Source organism: Hemiscyllium ocellatum, chromosome 1, assembly GCF_020745735.1.
Source record: "Hemiscyllium ocellatum isolate sHemOce1 chromosome 1, sHemOce1.pat.X.cur, whole genome shotgun sequence".
Classification (NCBI taxonomy): Eukaryota; Metazoa; Chordata; class Chondrichthyes; order Orectolobiformes; family Hemiscylliidae; genus Hemiscyllium; species Hemiscyllium ocellatum.
In genome coordinates this window covers 133,691,082-133,711,578 of record NC_083401.1, presented here as the reverse complement: position 1 = coordinate 133,711,578, position 20,497 = coordinate 133,691,082, and the positions used below count along the sequence as shown (strand labels likewise).

At 40.6% G+C, this 20,497-nt stretch overlaps 1 protein-coding gene across 1 annotated transcript in view; it reads left to right on the top strand.

The window, feature by feature from the left end:
• Window positions 1-20,497, top strand: part of cfap299 (cilia and flagella associated protein 299) — a 587,024-nt gene that overhangs the window by 498,835 nt on the left and 67,692 nt on the right. The gene's annotated exons all lie outside the window — the stretch shown is intronic.

The window sequence follows — 20,497 nt, the reverse complement described above, 5'->3', positions numbered from 1 at the left end:
TTTTATGAAAAAGTTGCAGCTTCTCTCAAGCCAAATGGAGGACAACATTCTCACCCACTTGCCAACACTGAAGGAAGCCACACCTTCAGCTGATCAATTTCACAGGTACTCATCTATGTTAGAAGCACTGCATAGTGAATTTTCAAGGTGATTTCAAGACTTTAAAACAGTTGAGAATGAAATGCACATGATTTTTTTCCCCATTTACATGCAATGTGGAGAGTGCTCCTAGTAATATTCAGCTTGAACTCATTGACCTGCAGTCTGACACACTTCTGGCAGAGTACTTTAGGTCAGTCTCACTGCTTGATTTTTACTCTTCCCTCAAAGAGAACTTTCCACACATGAGGAGGCATGCTCAGAAGATTCTAGTCCTCTTTAGATCTGCCTTTATATACGAACAGACATTCTCAATGATGAAATTCAACAAATCTAAATACAGATCCTCTATCACTGATGATCACCTCTCAGCTGTCCTTCACATATCCACCTCAGACATTCAACCAGATTTCAGTGTGCTTGTTCAAGCCCAAAACAGACTGGATTTTTCTCACTAAACAAGTAAAATGAACTGAAAAACATCAAAAGCACTTATTGCTTTTTGTATAGAGTTGTTTGTAATACTAAACAATAATGAAACAACTTTTCATTATTGGTTTGTGAGATTAACATGTTAAAAATAAAATGAAATACTGAAATTATTGTTTTTACTGTTTATTTCTTCTATATTTGACCTACTCCACAATTTCATATCTTTATTGTAACAGAATATCTTTATTCTTTTGATTATAAGTTTCAGTGCAAAACTATATAATTTAGTACTTTTTACAATGGGAGAAAATTAATACTGCACAGAATTATGTTCAATTTATTGGTGGTTCGGCCCTCCAACACAACTCAGGTTTCTCATGTGGCCCCTTGGAAGAATTAATTGCCCACCCCTGGTTTAGAGGATTATGGGCCAAGTGCTGGCAAATGGGACTAGATTAGGTTAGGATATCTGGTTGGCATGGATGAGTTGGACCAAAGGGTCTGACTCCGTGCAGGACATCTCTATGACTCTATGATTCTAAAGAAATAAGCATATTCTATGAACAGTCTTTTCCAATTTGTTCAGTATTCATGGCATTAGTTAAAATTATTACGATCAGCAACCTTTCTTGTAATGGTGCTCTTTAACAAATGAAAAGTAACCTTTCATTATGGTTTCACTATAGCTTGTTGATGGTAGAGTTAAAAAAAACTTTCAAGAACATGTCTACGTTTCAGCAACATGTTTGTCATTTTCTTGAGACACATTTCAAAAAGGCAGCAACCTTACTTCATTTTATATTGTATGCTACATTGTAAATTTGGGTCCCTACTCATGGAGGCAGCACGGTAGCTCAGTAGTTAACACTGTTGCCTCACAATGGCAGGGACCCAGGTTCGATTCCAGCCTTGGGCGACTGTCTGTGTGGAGTTTGCAAATTCTCCCTGTGTCTGCTTGGGTTTCTTCCGGGTGCTCCGGTTTCCTCCCACAATCTGAAGATGTGCGGATTAGGTGAATTGGCCATGCTAAATTGCCCATAGTATTCCGGGGTGTGTAGGGTAGGTGCATTATCGGAATAGTGGGGTGGGGGAGCGGGTCTAGGTGGGTCATTGTACGGAGGTTCAATGTGGACTTGTTCGGCTGAAGGGCCTGTTTCCACAGTGTAGGGATTCTAATCTGAATTTTCTTTTCACCTTGCAATCTGGAATTATTAAATGGCAGCAGCAGGCTTGCACTTGAGACAGATGCATACTTAGATATTATGACATAAGTACAGAACATTTAATCCAGTCAGTCCACATTGTTTATATGAAGGATAAATATCAATGTTCTTAATCCCATGAACCCACTCCTGTTCTCATATGCCTTTATGCAGTTTTTGTTTATTGTGATAATTTTCTTACCTCCCATCCTGAAATAATTGGGTCTCTGAAATATTCTGAGGTTGCACTGCCATTGTGTTTTTGGGGTGAATGTCACTATCTTAACTGAACAAACACCCATGACTGAAGAAACAAAGATTACAGCTTGCAGAGTTGATACTATATGGTCCAAGTGACATACCTGTTAAGATTATTGATGAGGATTATCAACACTACAAGTCACACTTCAACAAAACGAGTGTGCGAGTTGAGAATATACATACGTCATAGAGTCATCGAGGTCGACAGCATGGAAAGAGGCCCTATTCATATCGCCCAGTTTTGACAATTAAACTAGTCACATTTGCCTGCATTTGGTCCATATCCCTCCATACCTATCCCATCCATGTATCTATCTAAATATTTCTTAAATGATGAAATTGTACCTGATTTCACCACTACTTCTGGCAGCTCATTCCAGATGCTCACCATCTTCTATGTGAAGAAATTTCTCCTCTGGAACCTTTTGTATCTCTCCCCTCTCACCTTGAACCTATGCCCTCTAGTTTTAGACTCCCCTATCATGGGTAAAGGCTGTTGGCTATCTACCTTACCATGTTTTTATTGAGCTATGTAAGGTCACCCCTCAGTTTCCTAGGCTCCAGGGAAAATAGTCCCAGTCTATCCAACTTCTCCTTATAACTCAAACCTTCTAGTCCAAATAGCATCCTAGTAAATTTTTTCTGCACTCATATACAATTAACTGTTCTCACTTTTGTGCATGCAAGCAAGTCTTGACTTCAACATCCATAGAGCAAATGAAGGTCTTCAACTAATTTCAAGAAAGTAAACTTATCAAGAGAAAACACATTATGCCATGTCCATTCAAAGAGAAGCCAGTCAGAAATCAACTGGTCTATTAAAAAATGGCTGTCATCCAATTGGTCAAGGGGAAACTGGTAGAAGATTTCATTTGGCTTCCTGGACTTACTGTAGAATTCAAAATCTCAACGTCGACATAAGAAAATTGCTTTATCCAGTCAACAAGAAAAGGAAATCTGCGACTATACAGAAATGCTGAAAATATTTTCCATCAACACCAAAGAACTTTTAAATGGCAGAAATGAGTGTGACAAAGGGATGCACCAGTAATCAAGCTTGACTTCTACATGAGTCAGACCATTAATATAAATGTTTGATTGAATCATCAAAATGGCAATTTGTTTCCTTTTTGGGTACTGATATCAGAACAAAAGAGACTTTGACCAAGTTCTATTCATTAACACAAACATAAATAAAACTCATTTCCGGAACCGATTGGCAAAACCGGTTAACATGTATGCTGTGATCCAGAATTAGAAGTATATCCACTTTTCATCCCAATGCAAAAATATTTAGACAGCTTAAAAGGCAACAGAAATTGCTGCAATGATGATACATTAAAAAGGGCAAAAGCAAAACGCCCTTATTGACCAATTGTCTGAAAAACAAAAGGTAGAGTTTGATAAATTCTCCTAATCCACCGGGTTCTTTTTTTTATTATTATTCATTCATGGATTTGGGCTTCCCTGGACAGGCAACATTTATTATCCATCTCTAATTGTCAGTTGGACAGCTAAGAGTCAATTACGTTGCTGTGGGTTTGGAATCACACGTAGGTGAGACCAGGTAAGAATGGCATTCCCCTTCCTTAAAGGACATTAATGAACCAGATAGGGTTTTCTGTCAATCAGCAACATTTTCATGGTCATAATGATGAAACTGAGTTATTGAAAGCCACAGACTGATGAAAGGCCTTTCAAGCAACATCCCAGGTTCGATTCCAGCCTCGGCCGACTGTGTGGAGTTTGCGCATTCTCCCAGTGTCTGCATGGGTTTCCTCCAGGTGCTCTGGTTTCCTCCCACAATCCAAAGATGTACAGGTCAGGTGAATTGGCCATGCTAAATTGCCCACAGGTTAGGTGCATTAGACAGAGAGAAATGAGCCTGGGTGGGTTACTCTTCGGAGGACTTGTTGGGCTGAAGGGTCTGTTTCCATACTGTATGGAATCTAATCTAAACTTTGGTTTCTGATTGAAATCGAGCCAATTCAAAGTCTTTTGAAAGCAGTCTTAGTTTGACTTATCAGGGTTTACAAGGTAGTCAAAATGAGATATCTTAACTTTGTCAGTTTCTCAATTACTGAAAACAAGAGAGGGAGCAAGGGGCTGAGAGAGTTTTGTAGCTTTTGTGCAAGATTTAGATGTTTTCTTCCTTCTGGCTCCCTAGATTTTTAAAACAGAAATGAAGACCAGAAAGGGCTGATAGACAATTGTCAGCACTGTGGCCCCATAGTATCATGCAAAGCTGAGTTTTACAGCAATTAAGGGCAATAAACCCAGTCTCTTATCTCCTGAAAAGCTTTGTTTGGTGGCTTTTCCAAAGTCACTTGATTTTCTGCAATCAGTGGGTAAATTGCAGTCAACATTAAACTGTTGACCTCATTTCTTAAAAGAAAATGGTTCTCTTCTTCCTTGTTTAAGAACTCTGTTTAATCTGGAAAGTGTCCAAACAGTTCAGTAGACTGAATTTTATGCTGATTATGGATAAGTCTAAGTTGCGCAAGTTTTTTGGAGAGCTATTCACCATGAGATCTCGAGTATTTTCTTGCCACATTTGACCAAACTCAGCACCTTATCTACCCTGCCCCTATGAGATTCTTTGTGTCCAATTTCAATTCCATTTACCACATTCCCACAGCATCATACTATTCAGCAGATATACACCCAAAGATCAGCACCTCTTGCATCCACATTAACTTTAAAAAACTGTTATATGCACACTTGCGTACTCTGAAAAGTCATTTTGAAACTGTCCTTCCTAATCAATAATAGAGTCAGTACTTGGTGGAGAAAGAGAGTTGATACCTTGATTCTCTGACAAGGGTCCTGATGGACAGGGTGGTGTAAAGGAGAAGAGTCCTCTTCCTAGAAGACTAGCAAAAGAGGCTGTGCCACCAGACCCTGCCAGCATGATCTGACGTCGCCATCCAGATCAGTATCATCTCCAGGGTGTGGAGGGGCAGCTAGCAGTCCCCAATGACCTTCTCTGATCTGCCACAATAAATGCCACACTCTGTTCTCTGCTACCTCGCACTCACTCTAACTCTGCCAATGTCCTCACATAGGCTCATGCTCCACCATCTCACTGTTGCCTTCAATAACTTTTCTCACTCACTGTTGTTCCTCTCAACCTTCGTGGCAGCTGCCATGGAGACACATGTCCAACATTCATAGTTGTTTTCCCTCAAGACACTGCAGATGTGTCCTTGACGTCCACTCCTGTCCTCCTCCAACATTTGGAAGTTCTAGCCAAGGAGGACCAACTTGTCTCTGGGAAGAACACCCTTGGCATGTCTTACCTGCCCGGACACAAGTGTCCATGTCGTCACCTTACCAAACGTCTAAGGCCAATGTGCTTCCCTGTTGAGCAGGCTCCCTCCATCCCAGATATGGAACAAAAGACTACATTAAGACACAGTGAGAGAGGAAGAAGAATACCTTTTGAGTGCACTTTAGTGACACAGGTGCCAATGGTTTGTACAAGATTCTCAGCTTATGTATAAATTTTATGCTTCAATCGTACATGTACCTATTAGTCCCATGATGTAAGCACAAAACGCATTATTACACCATCCAGCACCATTTCATGGCACAGATGAGGCTACATGTTTGGAGATCTGAGGTTGAGAGCCTACTACATCATCTAGCAGCAGGGGAACAATGTGTATACATGGCATTGAGTCATACAAACATTTTTGCCCCCCTTCATCCAACACCCCTACTGTTCAACTAAAGGTCGAGCAGTGACTATGCCAGCTAGAAGCAACACACAAAGGGTCAGAGCTTTAGGATGGCCAGGGATTAGGCAGCCTATATCTTGAAAGGGTTAATAAGGAAAGATAGAAACTCGGAACAGGAGTAGGACAGGAGAAAGTGAGGACTGCAGATGCTGGAGACCAGAGTTGAAAAATGTGGTGTTTGAGGAGCAGGAGAATCGACGTTTCAGGCATAAGCCCTTTTTCCAGCACCACAGGAGTAGGACATCCAGCCCTTGCACCTGCTCCACCATTCAGTATGCTTATGGATGATCCATTCTCAACACTCACTGTATCTCTTGTTGCCATTATAATTTTTAAATGTTATTAATCTTTTTCTCGAATATATATTGGTTAATATTAGTGGCTGTATTAAGCCACACCCAAACTGATGATTTTGCACAGGCTTAGGGGGAGTTAAGGTAGAATAATGTAATACCCTGTGGAGTGAAGACCAATATTCACAATTAAAGCAATTGTCCCTAATTGCTTTAATGGAATAAACTATATTTTGTTTAAGACTAGAGTTCCTTCTCACTAATGGTTGGTCTTCTACCACAGTAAGCCATAAGACTCAGTTGAGGAAAGAAGATGGTAGCAGCATACTACAGTATTTTCCTTCAAATCCATTGAAACAGTTTAACTGCAATACATTGTCAATTCTGAAACATTACAACAACGTTGTAGAAGAATAATAATGAATGAATAATTGAAAATAAATCAGTTTCCAGTCAACAGGAAATGGGATCAAAATCATGTATCCAGAAGCTAGAAGAGATAAACACTTTGGTATGTAAACAAACAGTAAGTAGTTCTGGAATTTGAGATGTTGCAATACATGGCAGAAGCGAAATTTTGTCCTACTTTTTAAAATGTAAATGTTGACACATTAGCAGTTTTTATTAAGTAGGGCTTGTGCCTGCACATATGGAAACAGGCTCATATTTTAATTTACATTGTGCATGTTTTGTTTTCAAGATAATATTAATGCCAATGTGAACTTAAAGAAAACGCCATGGTAGCTCAATGGTTAGCACTGCTGCCTCACAGCGCCAATGACCCAGGTTTGATTCCAACCTCGGCAACTGTCAGTGTGGAGTTTACACATTCTCCCTGTGTCTGTGTGGGTTTCCTCCCACAATCCAAAGATGTGCAGTATAGGTGAGTTGTCCATGCTAAATTGCCCATAGTATTCAGGGACACATTAGTTAGGTGTAAATATAAGATAATAGGGTACGCAACTGGGTCTAGGTGGATTACTCTTCAGAGTGTTGGTGGGACCTGTAGGGCCTGTTCCAACAGTGTAGGGATTCTATGGTCTAAAATATTGGGAGATTGTCAGTAGCTTCTGCATTCTAATATTAAAACCACTCATCAGACTGATATTTTGTGAGTAGATAGATCATAGCAAAGATTGAGCCACACAAGTTTTCTTTTAATTAGTGTTAAAGATTTGATTTCAAATGTCATGAAATTCATGAAGGAAGTGATTTTATTCTATAAATGCTACCAGCAGACTCCCTTGACAGTCAAGTAATTAAAATGTACTCTCTTTCTTTTGTGGCAATATATAAAGGTAAAGAACATTTTATATTTGATGTCAGTTACAGACCCCTTCTCTCAAAGCTGCCTGAGTTGCCAACATTATCAAAAGAGACACTTACTTCATATATTACTAAAATTACTATATATCAGATTGAAAGTAGTTCTTTTCCCTCTCCTCCCTCCCTCAACTTATCTGCAAGGAGAACTTGATGCATGATTGGCTTGATCAGTTGATGTACATTTTCACAAGGGAAAAGGTAGGAAAGTTAACTCCAGAGCTCTGTGCAAGTCAAATTTAGGTAGTTGAAACAGGAAAAGGTTGCATATGGCAGATATCACATTAATAAGAACAGATACAAAAATTGATGAAGAAACTCAGCAGGTCTGGCAGCAACAGTAGAGAGAAAGTAGAGTTAACATTTTGGGTCCAAATGACCCTACTTCAGAACCATGGGTAAACTCTGTTTTCTCTCCATTGATGCTGCCAGACTTGCAGAGTTTCTTTGACAATTGCTGTTTTTATTTCAGATCTCCAGCTTACACGTTTTTTTGTTTTACATCAGCTTAATAATACAAGTGAGGGTAGGTGGATTAACCATGCTAAATTGTCCTGTTCGGGGATATGTAGGCAAGGTGGATTAGCCAAGATAAATGTGGGGCTATTGGGATAGGGTAGGGAGCTGTGTCTGAATGAGATACTCTTTGAAGGGTCGGTGCAGATGTAATGGGCCGATTGACCTCTTTCCACACTGTAGAGAATTCTGTGATTCTAACAAGGCTGAATATAGAATATCTATGGGAAAGGTGAATAGGATAATAAGAGGCACAGAGAGAGTCTGAAAAGAGATTGACATCAACACAAAATTGCATCCAAAAGCCTTCTCAAGATATAGAAATATCAGAAATGTCTGAGGAGGGAGAAAGCCGATTAGGAACTAAAAAGACAGGCCTCAGAAAGTGGAGGCTGAGGACGTGGCTGAGTTACTGAGTTTGGACTTTGCATACCAAAGAAGAAGATGCTGCATGCTGAAGTTATAATGAAAGATGAAGTTTTGGGTGGCGCTAGAAGGACTGAAAATTGATCAAGGAAGCTGCTATAAAAGCTAACGATACATAAAGATGGATAAGACACTGGGAGTGAATTGGATGCATCTGTCACTCTGAAGGAAATATGGTGAAAATTACAAAGGAACTTGCCATAGTCTTCCATTCCTCCACAGATACAGGAGCGATTTGCTAGAGTACTGAAGATTTGAATTGCTACACCTTCTTTGAAAACGTATGTAGGTAAATCAGTAACTACACACCAATCACTTTCAGCTTAGTGATGGGAAAGCTTTTAAAAATGTTACCCAGGACTAATTAAGGAATTAAACCAGCATATATTTGTTAAAGATGATCATATTTAAGTAAATTGATTGTATTTTGATATAATAGGGAGGGTGGCTATGCTGAATATGGAATTCCAAAAGATATTTGACAAAGTGCCACATAACAGGCTTGCTGGCAAATTTGAAATCTGTAAAATAAAATTGAGAGTGCCAGCATAGATACAAATTTGGCAGGAAATAGAATAGTGGTGAAAAGTTGTTCTTTTGGACTGGAGGAGGGTTGCAGTATTAATCCCTGGAGTTTGGTACCAGTAACATTGCTTTCTTTGATGTATATTGAGTGTGTGCTCAAAACACAATTTCAAAATTTTTACATAACACAAAATTTAGAAATATTGTCAACTGGGAGGTTGATAGTGATGGACTTCAGGAGGTCATAGGCTGTTGAAATTCACACACATTTCACAGAGTTGTACTTTAAATAAATGAATATGCATTCTGTTCTGATGAAAAGGGAGGCATAACACAAAATGAAGTATACAATTCTACAGAGGCAGAGGAACAAAAGATTCTAGGGTATGTGTACACAAACCATTGACAATGGCTGGGTAGGTTGAAAAAGTGAGCAAAAAGGAAACAGAATCGTTGGTTTTATAAATTGAGACATTGTATGCAAAAGCCAAGAAGTTATGATGAACATTGAGAAAATACCCAATGTCCCAACTGGAGCATTGTGTCCAGTTCCCAGCTGGTAATGTTCATTCAACAGCCACTCTGGGAAGCAGTCTGGGAAGTGAAATCCATGTCTCCTCCCACCCTTTCTTCTGCATATTAATCAACATTTTCTTAGTTACCTTCAGTTCTGAGGAAGGGTCCCTCGACTGAAATGTTAATTCTGATTTCAAACCTGCTGAGCTTTTCCAGCAATTTCTGTTTTTGTTTCAAACCTTCTACAGCCTTTCTTCATAGCTGAAATGCTCCATCTCCGGCAACATCCTATGAATCTCCCCTTGCCCTTCCAGAATAATCATAGCCTTCCTATAATGTGGTAAGCAGAACTGCACACAGCACTCCAACTGTGGCTTGGATAAAGCTCTGTAGAGCTCCAATATAATCTCCCTGCTCTTATAATCTATGCCTAACTCGATAAAGGCAAACATTGCATTTGCCTTTTTAAATACTCTATAAACTTGTCTAGCCATCTTCAGGGATCTGTGGATAAGCACTCCATCCCAGTGTCCTAGCTTCCTAGTGTCCTGCTGTGCATTGAGTACTCCTTTTTCTTGTTACTTCTTCCAAAGTGCATGACCTCTCATTTAACAGGGTTAAATTCCATCTGTCAATGATCAGTTCATCTGACAACTCGTTTATATTCAAAGTTTGTGCGAAGATTTGTAGCTCGGGTGCTTGTTGTAGTGGTTCTGTTCGCCGAGCTGGAAGTTTTTATTGCAAACGTTTCGTCCCCTGGCTAGGAGACATCATCAGTGCTGTGGAGCCTCCTGCGAAGCGCTTCTTTGATGTTTCTTCCGGTATTTATAGTGGTCTGTCCTTGCCGCTTCCGGGTGTCAGTTTCAGCTGTCCGCTGTAGTGGTTGGTATATTGGGTCCAGGTCGATGTGTTTGTTGATGGAGTTTGTGGATGAATGCCATGCCTCTAGGAATTCCCTGGCTGTTCTCTGTCTGGCTTGCCCTATGATGGTAGTGTTTTCCCAGTCGAATTCATGTTGCTTGTTGTCTGAGTGTGTGGATACTAGGGATAGCTGGTCGTGTCGTTTCATGGCTAGTTGGTGTTCATGTATGCGGATTGTTAGCTGTCTTCCTGTTTGTCCTATATAGTGTTTTGTGCAGTCCTTGCATGGTATTTTATAAACTACATTAGTTTTGCTCATCTGTGTGGAGTTTACACGTTCTCCCCGTGTCTGCGTGGGTTTCCTCTGGGTGCTCCGGTTTCCTCCCACATTCCAAAGATGTGTGGGTCAGGTGAATTGGCCATGCTAAATTGCCCGTAGTGTTAGGTAAGGGGTAAATGTAGGGGTATGGGTTGCGCTTCGGCGGGTCGGTGTGGACTTGTTGGGCCGAAGGGCCTGTTTCCACACTGTAAGTAATCTAATCTAATCTAATGGGTATTGGCTCCTTTGTTCTAGTAAGTTGTTGTCTGAGCGTGGCTGTTGGTTTGTGTGCCGTTATGAGTCCTAAGGGTCACAGTAGTCTGGCTGTCAGTTCTGAAACGCTCCTGATGTATGGTAGTGTGGCTAGTCCTTTTGGTTGTGGCATGTCCTCGTTCCGGGGTCTATCTCTTAGGCATCTGTTGATAAAGTTGCGCGGGTATCCGTTTTTGGCGAATACCTTGTATAGGTGTTCCTCTTCCTCTTTTCGCAGTTCTGGTGTACTGCAGTGTGTTGTAGCTCTTTTGAATAGTGTCCTGATGCAGCTTCGTTTGTGTGTGTTGGGGTGGTTACTTTCATAGTTTCGGACTTGGTCTGTGTGTGTTGTTTTCCTGTGTACCCTTGTGGTGAATTCTCCGTTCGGTGTTCTCTGTACTATCACGTCTAGGAATGGGAGTTGGCTATCCTTTTCTACTTCTCTCGTGAATCGGATTCCTGTGAGTGTGGCGTTGATGATCCGGTGTGTTTTTGATGATTACGAACGTGTCATCGACATATCTGACCCAGAGTTTGGGTCAGATATGCACAAAACACTATATAGGACAAACAGGAAGACAGCTAACAATCCGCATACATGAACACCAACTAGCCACGAAACGACACGACCAGCTATCCCTAGTATTGACACACTCAGACAACAAGCAACATGAATTCGACTGGGAAAACACTACCATCATAGGGCAAGCCAGACAGAGAACAGCCAGGGAATTCCTAGAGGCATGGCATTCATCCACAAACTCCATCAACAAACACATCGACCTGGACCCAATATACCAACCACTACAATGGACAGCTGAAACTGACACCCGGAAGCGGCAAGGACAGACCACTATAAATACCGGAAGAAACATCAAAGAAGCACTTCGCAGGAGGCTCCACAGCACTGATGATGTCTCCTAGCCAGGGGACGAAACGTTTGCAACAAAAACTTCCAGCTCGGCGAACAGAACCACTACAACTCGTTTATATCTTCCCATAACCTAATACCTTCATCCACACTCTCAACTATCCAGCCAAACATTGTGTGACACCTGCAAGCTTACTTGTCATGTCCCACCCCCCACTTTTCTCATTTATATCATTCATGAATATCATAAACTCTAAGGGACCCAGCATTGATCCCTGTGGAATGCCACTGGACACCAATCATAACAACAACCTTGTCCACTACCATCTGTCTTCTGCCACCAAGCTAATTTTGGATCCAACTTTCTAAGGTATCCAGGATCCCAAGAGCTCTGCAATTCCTTTGTCAGTTTTCCACATGGGACTTTGTCAAGGGTCTTGCTGAAATAATGCTAATGTGTGAACATTTACGTTTAAAACACTCAAGAAGTTTGACACCATCCAGGATATAGCAGCCAACTTGTTTGGCAACACATCCACAAACATCCACTTCCTCCATCACTGATGCTCAGTAACAGCAGTACGTACTATCTAAAATATGCACTGTAGAAATTCACTAAGACTTTTTAGACAGCACCTTCCTAACTTACAACATGTTCTAACCAGAAAGTCAAGTGGAGCAGACACGTGGGAACATTGCCACCTGCAAGTTTCTCTCCAAGCCACTCAGCTTTATTACTTCGAAAAATGTCACTGTTCCTTCAGAGTCACTGGGTCAAATCCTGGAACTCCCTCCCGAACAACATTGTGACACTATTTGCGGTTCAAGAGTGCAGCATACTACCACTTCCTCAAGGCAAATAGAGACAGGCAATACATGTTGGCCCAGCCAGCAATTCTCAAGTCTTATGAAGGAATTTTAAAAAGTTTTTATTAAATAGTTCAGCAATTTATATGGAATGCACAAATACCTGCATGAATGATATCTTAAATGCTACCACTAGTCAAGTTATTGGAAGTAAAAAACATAATTTTGTAATAAAAAGAAAAACATCTTCAAATATTGAAAATTTGTTTTTAAAAAAAAGTGGATGATACCTTGAGAGGCTAAGAAGTGTTGGAAGAAATTAAATCTGTTTAAATATTGTAAATCCCTGGGCAATCTTCCTTTACACAATTAATTGCTATTAAAATTATTTTCACTGAAAAATAAGTGTTAACCTCAAGTTAATTTTAACTGTAACATTTAATTATATCCTATAAATTTCAGATTCAATTTAATTCTAATTTCTAATTCAGTGCACCATAAATATTGTCTTAGCCTTGCTTTTACTCAGAACTGAAGATGAATCCTTTACCAAATATTGTATTGCATAAATTGAAAAGATATTCTACTGAATCCAATCATGCAGTATTTACAGTTTTTTCGAAACAAGACACTTAGAGTTAACATCATACGGCACATACTTGTGATTAAGATGCATGTGATACATAGCTTGATGGGTTTTTCTCTTGTTATAGTTATATTGCCAATATTCTTTCCACACATTAACATTTTGAGATGAAAGCAGTTTACCAAGTCCTTAAGGGTCATCTTCTGAAATGACATGCTCAGCCTTCCAAAAATAACTCCCATCAACTTCAGTGGAAATAGGCAAGACTGAGGCTAACTATTTTTCACATTGATTTTTGTGTTCATGTTATTAAAACTTATTGTCTATTTAGGTTAGAATTCCTTCCAATAACACAAGAAAATTAACACTTATTTCTCTTTCTTGTTTTCTTTTTAACTCAATTTGGTCTCAGTGAAGGCTTTTGACATTATTTTGAATCTTAGAGCTGGAGAAATATAGTTTATCTTTTTAATAAGAGAGGCTATTTATAAAAAAAATTATATTTACTCATAAACCCTAAACTTTGCAGTCTGAAAAATACTTAGCTGACACTTAAATATTGCATGGCATTTGAGGAAGTATCAGGAGTGTACATTGCAATGGCAGCAAACTGCTTCAACAAGCAAAATACAATGTAGGATTGGCAGCTCAACTAATTCAATGTCAAGAGTTTATGTTTTAGTATAAGTTAAAGTTCAATCGTGAAAGATAGGCATAGCTGTAAAAATAGCATGTGTTTTATTTTATGCAAATATTGACATGGTAACATAGAATCCCTACAGTGTAGAAGCAGGCTATTCAGCCTATCCAGTCTACACCTACCCTCCGAAGAGCATCCCACCCAGACCCCTACCCTATCCCTGTAACCTTCAGTTTCCCATGGCTAATCCACCTAGACTACACATACCTGGCCCCTATGGGCAATTTAGCATGATCAATCCACCTAACCTGCACATCTTTGGACTGTGGGAGGAAACTGGAGCACCCAACAGAAACCCACACAAACAAGGGAAAACATTCAAACTCCACAATGAGAGTCACCCAAGGCTGGAGGTAGTTTCAAGGGATAGAACTGGAGATTGTTTCTAAAATGGAATTGCTTTTCTCACTTAGTCAAATATTTTTTGTTTTGATTACAGTTAATTTCAGCTCATACAAATCTGTACTTAACTTATAATTTTATTATTGTGAGGTTTTCTTTCATATCTCTTACATAGTATCTGTTTCCTTATGGCACAAAAGCATTTTAGATCAATAGCTCCGATATGAGATTGAGCACATGGTCAAATGTCATGAACATCAATGCCAAGAATTAAGCCTGAGAACCTGAATGCAGTGCCACAAAATGTTTGATGATCCCAGAAGAGTGGTCAAGATCAGTGAATACATCTTCAAATGTATCCAAAATCAACACTACAAGCCTCCGCTACTGCAACATTCCATCAGTAACCTACAAACGATCTTTACCATTCAGGACTCATACTTAATATATATTTCATGTTATCTGACATGTGTATCACTGTTTTAAGTGTCGCATCCATATCTCACAGCGTGAATATGGCTGTTGAACCACAACAGCCACATCACCAAAATATACTTTACCTCGCATTCTCTGATATACATCCTTTTCCCTTCCAGAAGAAAGTTGTAGACAACTGACAGTCAGCAGGAACTACCCAGAGAGTGAAAGGCAAGCTTGCATTAATGATGCAGTGCTGACCATTATCATTAGGGTCTTTCTGAGGCTGCGGCCAGCAGCAGGGCTGAATTTGTTGAAGATGAACAGATATGCTGTTCCTTTTTACATCTCACTCACCCTTCATCCCACTCTCTTTTCTGATTTACAACTATACATGATATAACTCTGGACTTCCTTTTTTCCTGTCACTCCTTACTGCAACTGTACCTTTGTCCTTTTTCCATTTCAGATGCCCAAGAACGAATCGCCTTGCCAGGCAGTCAAGGAGCAATGAAGATAGTGAAAACATAGGAACATCACTAGATTTCACACCCACAAACACCATCTCAAATACTGGATGTACTTTAGAGGACTAAATATGATTGAGATGTGCACGTGGTGAGGAATAGGGCACAAGTGAGCTGCAACTGTGCAGGGGACAAGGATAGCATTAATTTCCACTCACCAGAGGTTGAAATTGCACAGGGGGACTGCTGTAGAACTTTAAGACGAGGATTTTGATAAACTAAAATACAGCAGAAGGCTGATGGTTATATACAGTAAAATAGTTGGTACATTGGTAGCCGGTGATTGATATCAAGACAGGAAGGGAAGGAATCCAGCACCAACATAGGACAAAGTTATGGGGAGAGTTTGAAGTCCATAGTTTCTAGAATAGAGGTGGAGGCCAATTCGTTCATGCATCTTTGGACCCAAATCTAATGTGGCAACAAATGTCCAATGCCACAGCTTCCATTGCAACAGAAGCACTGGTTACCTACCTTTTCTATTCTGTAATGGGAGTTCAGCTACATCCTACACAAGCTCAGCTTGCTATCATACAATCTCAGACTAATGCAATCGTATTTTGGATTGATAGGTCAATCTGTTTAAATGTTTGCAGTTGATCAACGTCCTTGTTAATCACTTATTCACATGAGGCTATAGATTTTCTTCAACAACAGGACATGATTTTGTTATGCAAAAGAAGAAAAGAACAAAAAGGAATTGCTGCAGTAACTCTTCAGATCTGGCAGCATCTGTGGAGAGAAAGCAGGGTTAGCATTTTAAGTCCAGTGACCCTTCAGAAAACAAGAGAAAAACAAAGTTTTAGGAATATTACAACAAAAATATCAAAAATATGTTTTAATCTGTTTCCCAACATGATGTATTACAGAAATTTAATCACAGAGAACTCCTCTGTCAGCTTTTTCTATATTTAATTAACTGATGTTTTCAAGATTCTTTCCCTTGTGCTGCTGAGATTACTTTCTTTACGATGTGTTTCTGAGTCTGATGGTAGGAAACTTTCACAATTCTGATGGCCTAATCTTTCTCAATTCTAAACTTGATGACTACTATACACATTCTCCCAGCTTGGAAACCCCACAGACTAGAAACTACTTCTGCTGAAGTGATTAGCTCCCTAATCTTAACTGAAAATCATGGTTCTTCTCTGAACTGAACTCCCAGATTTTTTCCTGATCTGAGATCTAGAATCTTCTGTTCTGAAGTCAAAAATAAACTAGGTTTGCATTAATGCCTTACTTGTTCACTATATCAGTCATAAACTCTGCAGTTTACCCAAGAACACTACAGGCATCTGCTAGGCAGTTAACTGAAGTCATATGCCTTCTTTGAAATGATGTAATTAGGCCACTGTCCAAATGACTTCCTGACCATTTAAAAAGAAACCTTCACAGGACTAGGCCTATCCACCTATTATTTATTTCTAAATTCCAAAAATGATAATATCAGAGACCATTTTTATCAAAACTAGAATGCTAAGGCATTGATCTGAAGAGTATAAATGGCACCATGGAGCATGAAGATATGTTATCCACTCTCAGGAAGACAACATTTGTCGTCTTACCTCTGCCATCTCCACATCCTTGCAGTTGGTTACCTTACAGGCAGCTCAGACTTCTATCACCCTCTTTTACTAAAATAGTACACTCTAAAGCAAATATTCTAGACCTGGAAGTTGTACTTCCAGGACATCTATAATGTCATCTAATGAAATTCTGCATCATTCCATTTGCCATGCTGTTTTCACAAGAATAGTATTGCATAGAGGCACTCGGGCAGGTAAAGGTACACAGAAGACATGCACTAAGTTAATACACAAGGCTTATGCATTTAGTGGGTGAAAGTGAGCACTGCAGATGCTGAAGATCAGAGTCGAGAGAGTGTGGTGCTGGAAAAGCACAGCAGGTCAGGCAGCATCTGAGGAGCAGGGAAATCAATGTTTTGGGCAAAAGTCCTTCATCAGGAATGAGGCTGGGAGCCTTTGGGATGGAGAGATAAATGGAAGGGGGTTGAGGCTGGGACTGGGGAGAAGGTAGCTGAGAGTGCAATAGGTGGATGGAGATGGGGATGAAGGTGAAGGTGATAGGTTGGAGAGGAGGGTGGAGCGGATATGTGGAAAGGAAGATTAGCAGGTAGGACAGGTCATGAGGAGGGAAGTATATCTCTGGTGGTGAGGTCTGTTTATAGGGAAATGGCAGAGGTTGATGGGGTGTGAGGCTGGCAGGTTGGAACTGGTGTAATGTGGGATCTGCATGTCCTCGGCAGAGTGGGAGGGGGAGTTGAAATGTTCAGCCACGGGGCAGTGGGTTTGATTGGTGCGGATGTCCCAGAGATGTTCTCTGAAGCGCTGGTGTGTTCTGGCTCTTTCTTTAAAGACCACAGTTTCCCTTTCCACATGGTTGATGATGCCCTCCAACACATTGCCCCCACCCCTCCAACTGCAACAAGCACAGAACTCCCCGGTCCTCACCTTACACCCCACCAACCTCCGCATACAACTCATCATCCTCCACCATTTCCGCCACCTGCAAACAAACCCCACCACCAGAGATATATTTCCCTCCCCATCCTTATCTGCTTCCATAAAGATTGTTCCCTCTGTGAGTTACCTGGTCAGGTCCACACTCCCTAACAACCATGGTCCCCACCTGGTATCTTCCCCTGCCACCACAGGAATTGCAAAACCTGCACTCACACCTCCCCTTTCACTTCCGTCCAAGGACCCAAAAGAACCTTCCATATTCATCAAACTTTCACATGTCAGTCTCCTCTACATTGGGGAAACTGGATGCCTTCTCACAGAGCGCTTCAAAGAACATCTCCAGAACACCTGCACCAATCAACCCCACTGCCCCGTGGCTGAACATTTCAACTCCCCCTCCCACTCTGTCGAAGACATGTAGGTTCTAGGCCTTCTCCATCGCCACTCCCCTTACCACCCAATGCCTGGAGGAAGAATGCATCATCTTCCGCCTCGGGACCGTTCATCCTCATGGCATCAATGTGGGACTTCATTAGTTTCCTTATTCCCCCATTCCCTCCCATCTTACCCCAGTTCCAACCTTCCAGCTCAGCACCATCCTCAAGACCAGTCCCATCTGTCCATCTTCCTTCCCACCTATCCACTTCACCCTCCTCTCTGATCTATTACCTTCATCCCCATCTCCATCCACCTATTGCACTCTCAGCTACCTTCCCCCAGCCCCACCCCCTCCCATTTATCTCTCCACAGCCGAGTCTTCCAGCCGCATTCCTGGTGAAGGGCTTTTGCCCGACCCATCGATTTTTCTGCTCCTTGGATGCTGCCTAACCTGCTGTGCTTTTCCAGCACCATACTCTCAGGTCATGAATTTGGTGGACAATATGGCATTATTTAATCATTAAATTGATTTGCAATTTGTATTATGTGTGGGCAATGTGATGACTAGTTACAGAGAAAAGTTAATAAGTGTTGGAGCAATGATCAATGAGGAAATGAGATTGAGGTGAATATTCACCGACAGGTCAAGTATAAAGTGCTGTGTAGGTTATGGCTTTCTCTTTCAGTTTCTCCTCCTCCTTGTTTTCATCTTCTTCTTCGTTTTCTTCTTACTTTCTTCTAGACATTCTTCCAACAACTGATCCTTCCTTCCAGGGTTTCTTCATTCTCCAAATCATTCCCTGAACTTAATTCCAAAAATCAAATGGTTAAGGTATCTGGGAGGAACTGAATTGTGCAGAGGCCTTTTTTGCATTAGAAAGTACTTCAATATTTGTCACACTACTCATTATAGATTTTAAATCTTGGAATAAATATGGAAAGCATGTAGCCAGAAGTAGTTAACTAGGAACTAGCCTACAAGCATTTGACAATCTGTACACAAAGCAACAGTTCTATTTCTGTTACTGCATGTTCACTGGTGCAAAATGAAGACAACATATCAGCTGAATAATGGAATTTAATGATGGTAGCTCTGACTTCAAATCAGCATGACATCAAGAGTTGCTATCTCTGCATAATTTTGTGGGTGACATTAACCATTTTCCAAAATAATGTTTGTCACTTTTCATGTCAGAAGTGTATAAACACAATGCTTAGAACTCAATCGGCACTTACAGCATAAAGTAATGAGTTTTTTTTCAGGTTGGCGGCCTGTGACCAGTGGAGTTCGGCTCAGTGCTGGGCAGCAAGATATATTTATGACTTGGAAGAAAGTAGTTCTGCTGTAGCCACATTTGCCGTTGACACATGTGACAATGCTGTCACTTTACGAATGTAATTTTGTCTAGTCTTTTTGAAGAGGTGGTAAAGACAGAGGTGAAGAACTGCCTGCTGAAAATGGCTTAATTAAACAACTTAGGAGGCCTTTAGGTTTTTTTTTGAAGGTTGGAACAGTGGCAGCAGCTTGAATGACAGTGGCCAGCTCTCACAGACGAAGCCTTCTAGTTTTTTTTAGCTGTAGGAGTCAGAAGTTGTTTGGGGCTCAGAAGATTAGAAGCTTCAATGAATGATTCCTGGCTGCTACTCTTCCTCTGAAATGTCTCTTGATGCTTTTTTTTAACTCCTAGAGTGGAGAACTGCGTAGAAGAATCTGTATCTGAATTTGCTTTTTTGCTAAGGGGTGTGTTTATGGGATGTTACTATATTGGAACGGTTAATTAGTAATGGGTACAATATCTATTATTTGGTTAAGTTTTGCTCTTTCTCTTATTTATATTTTAACCATAGTGTTTAAATAAATTGTGTTTTGCTTAATGTCGAGTAGTTTGACCTGTTGCATCTCATCTGGACCATGTACTTCACATCTACCTTTAAAATAAGAAAAAGTTAGGCTCTGGGCCACCTTCTTAAAATATCTTGAGGGGGTTTTGTCTGGTCCATAACACACAAAAATAGATGGAAAGGCTAGTTGTGAGAAGAATACAAACATTGGTCAGAATATTGAGTATGGGAGTTGGGAGGTCATGTTGCGGCTGTACAGGACATTGTTTAGGCCACTGTTGGAATATTGCATGTAATTCTGGTCTCCTTTCTATCGGGAAGATTTTGTGAAACTCGAAAGGGTTCAGAAAAAATTTACAAGGATGTTGCTAGTGTTGGAGGATTTGAGCTATGTGGACAGGCTGAACAGGCTGGGACTGTTTTCCCTGGAGCATCGGGGGCTGAGGGGTGACCTTACAGAGGTTTACCAAATTATGGGGCGCATGGATAGGACAAATAGACAAAATCTTTTCCCTGGAGTCGAGGAATCCAGAACTAGAGTGCATAGGTTTAGAGTGAGAGGGGAAAGATATAAAAGAGACTTAAGGGGCAACTTTTGCACACAGAGTGTGGTACTTGTATGAAATGAGCTGCTAGAGGAAGTGGTGGAGGCTGGTACAATTGCAACATTTAAGAGGCATTTAGGTGGGTGTATGAATAGAAAGGGTTTGGAGGGATATGGGCCGGGTCCTGGCAGGTAAGACTAGATTGGGTTGAGATATCTGGTCGGCATGGACAGG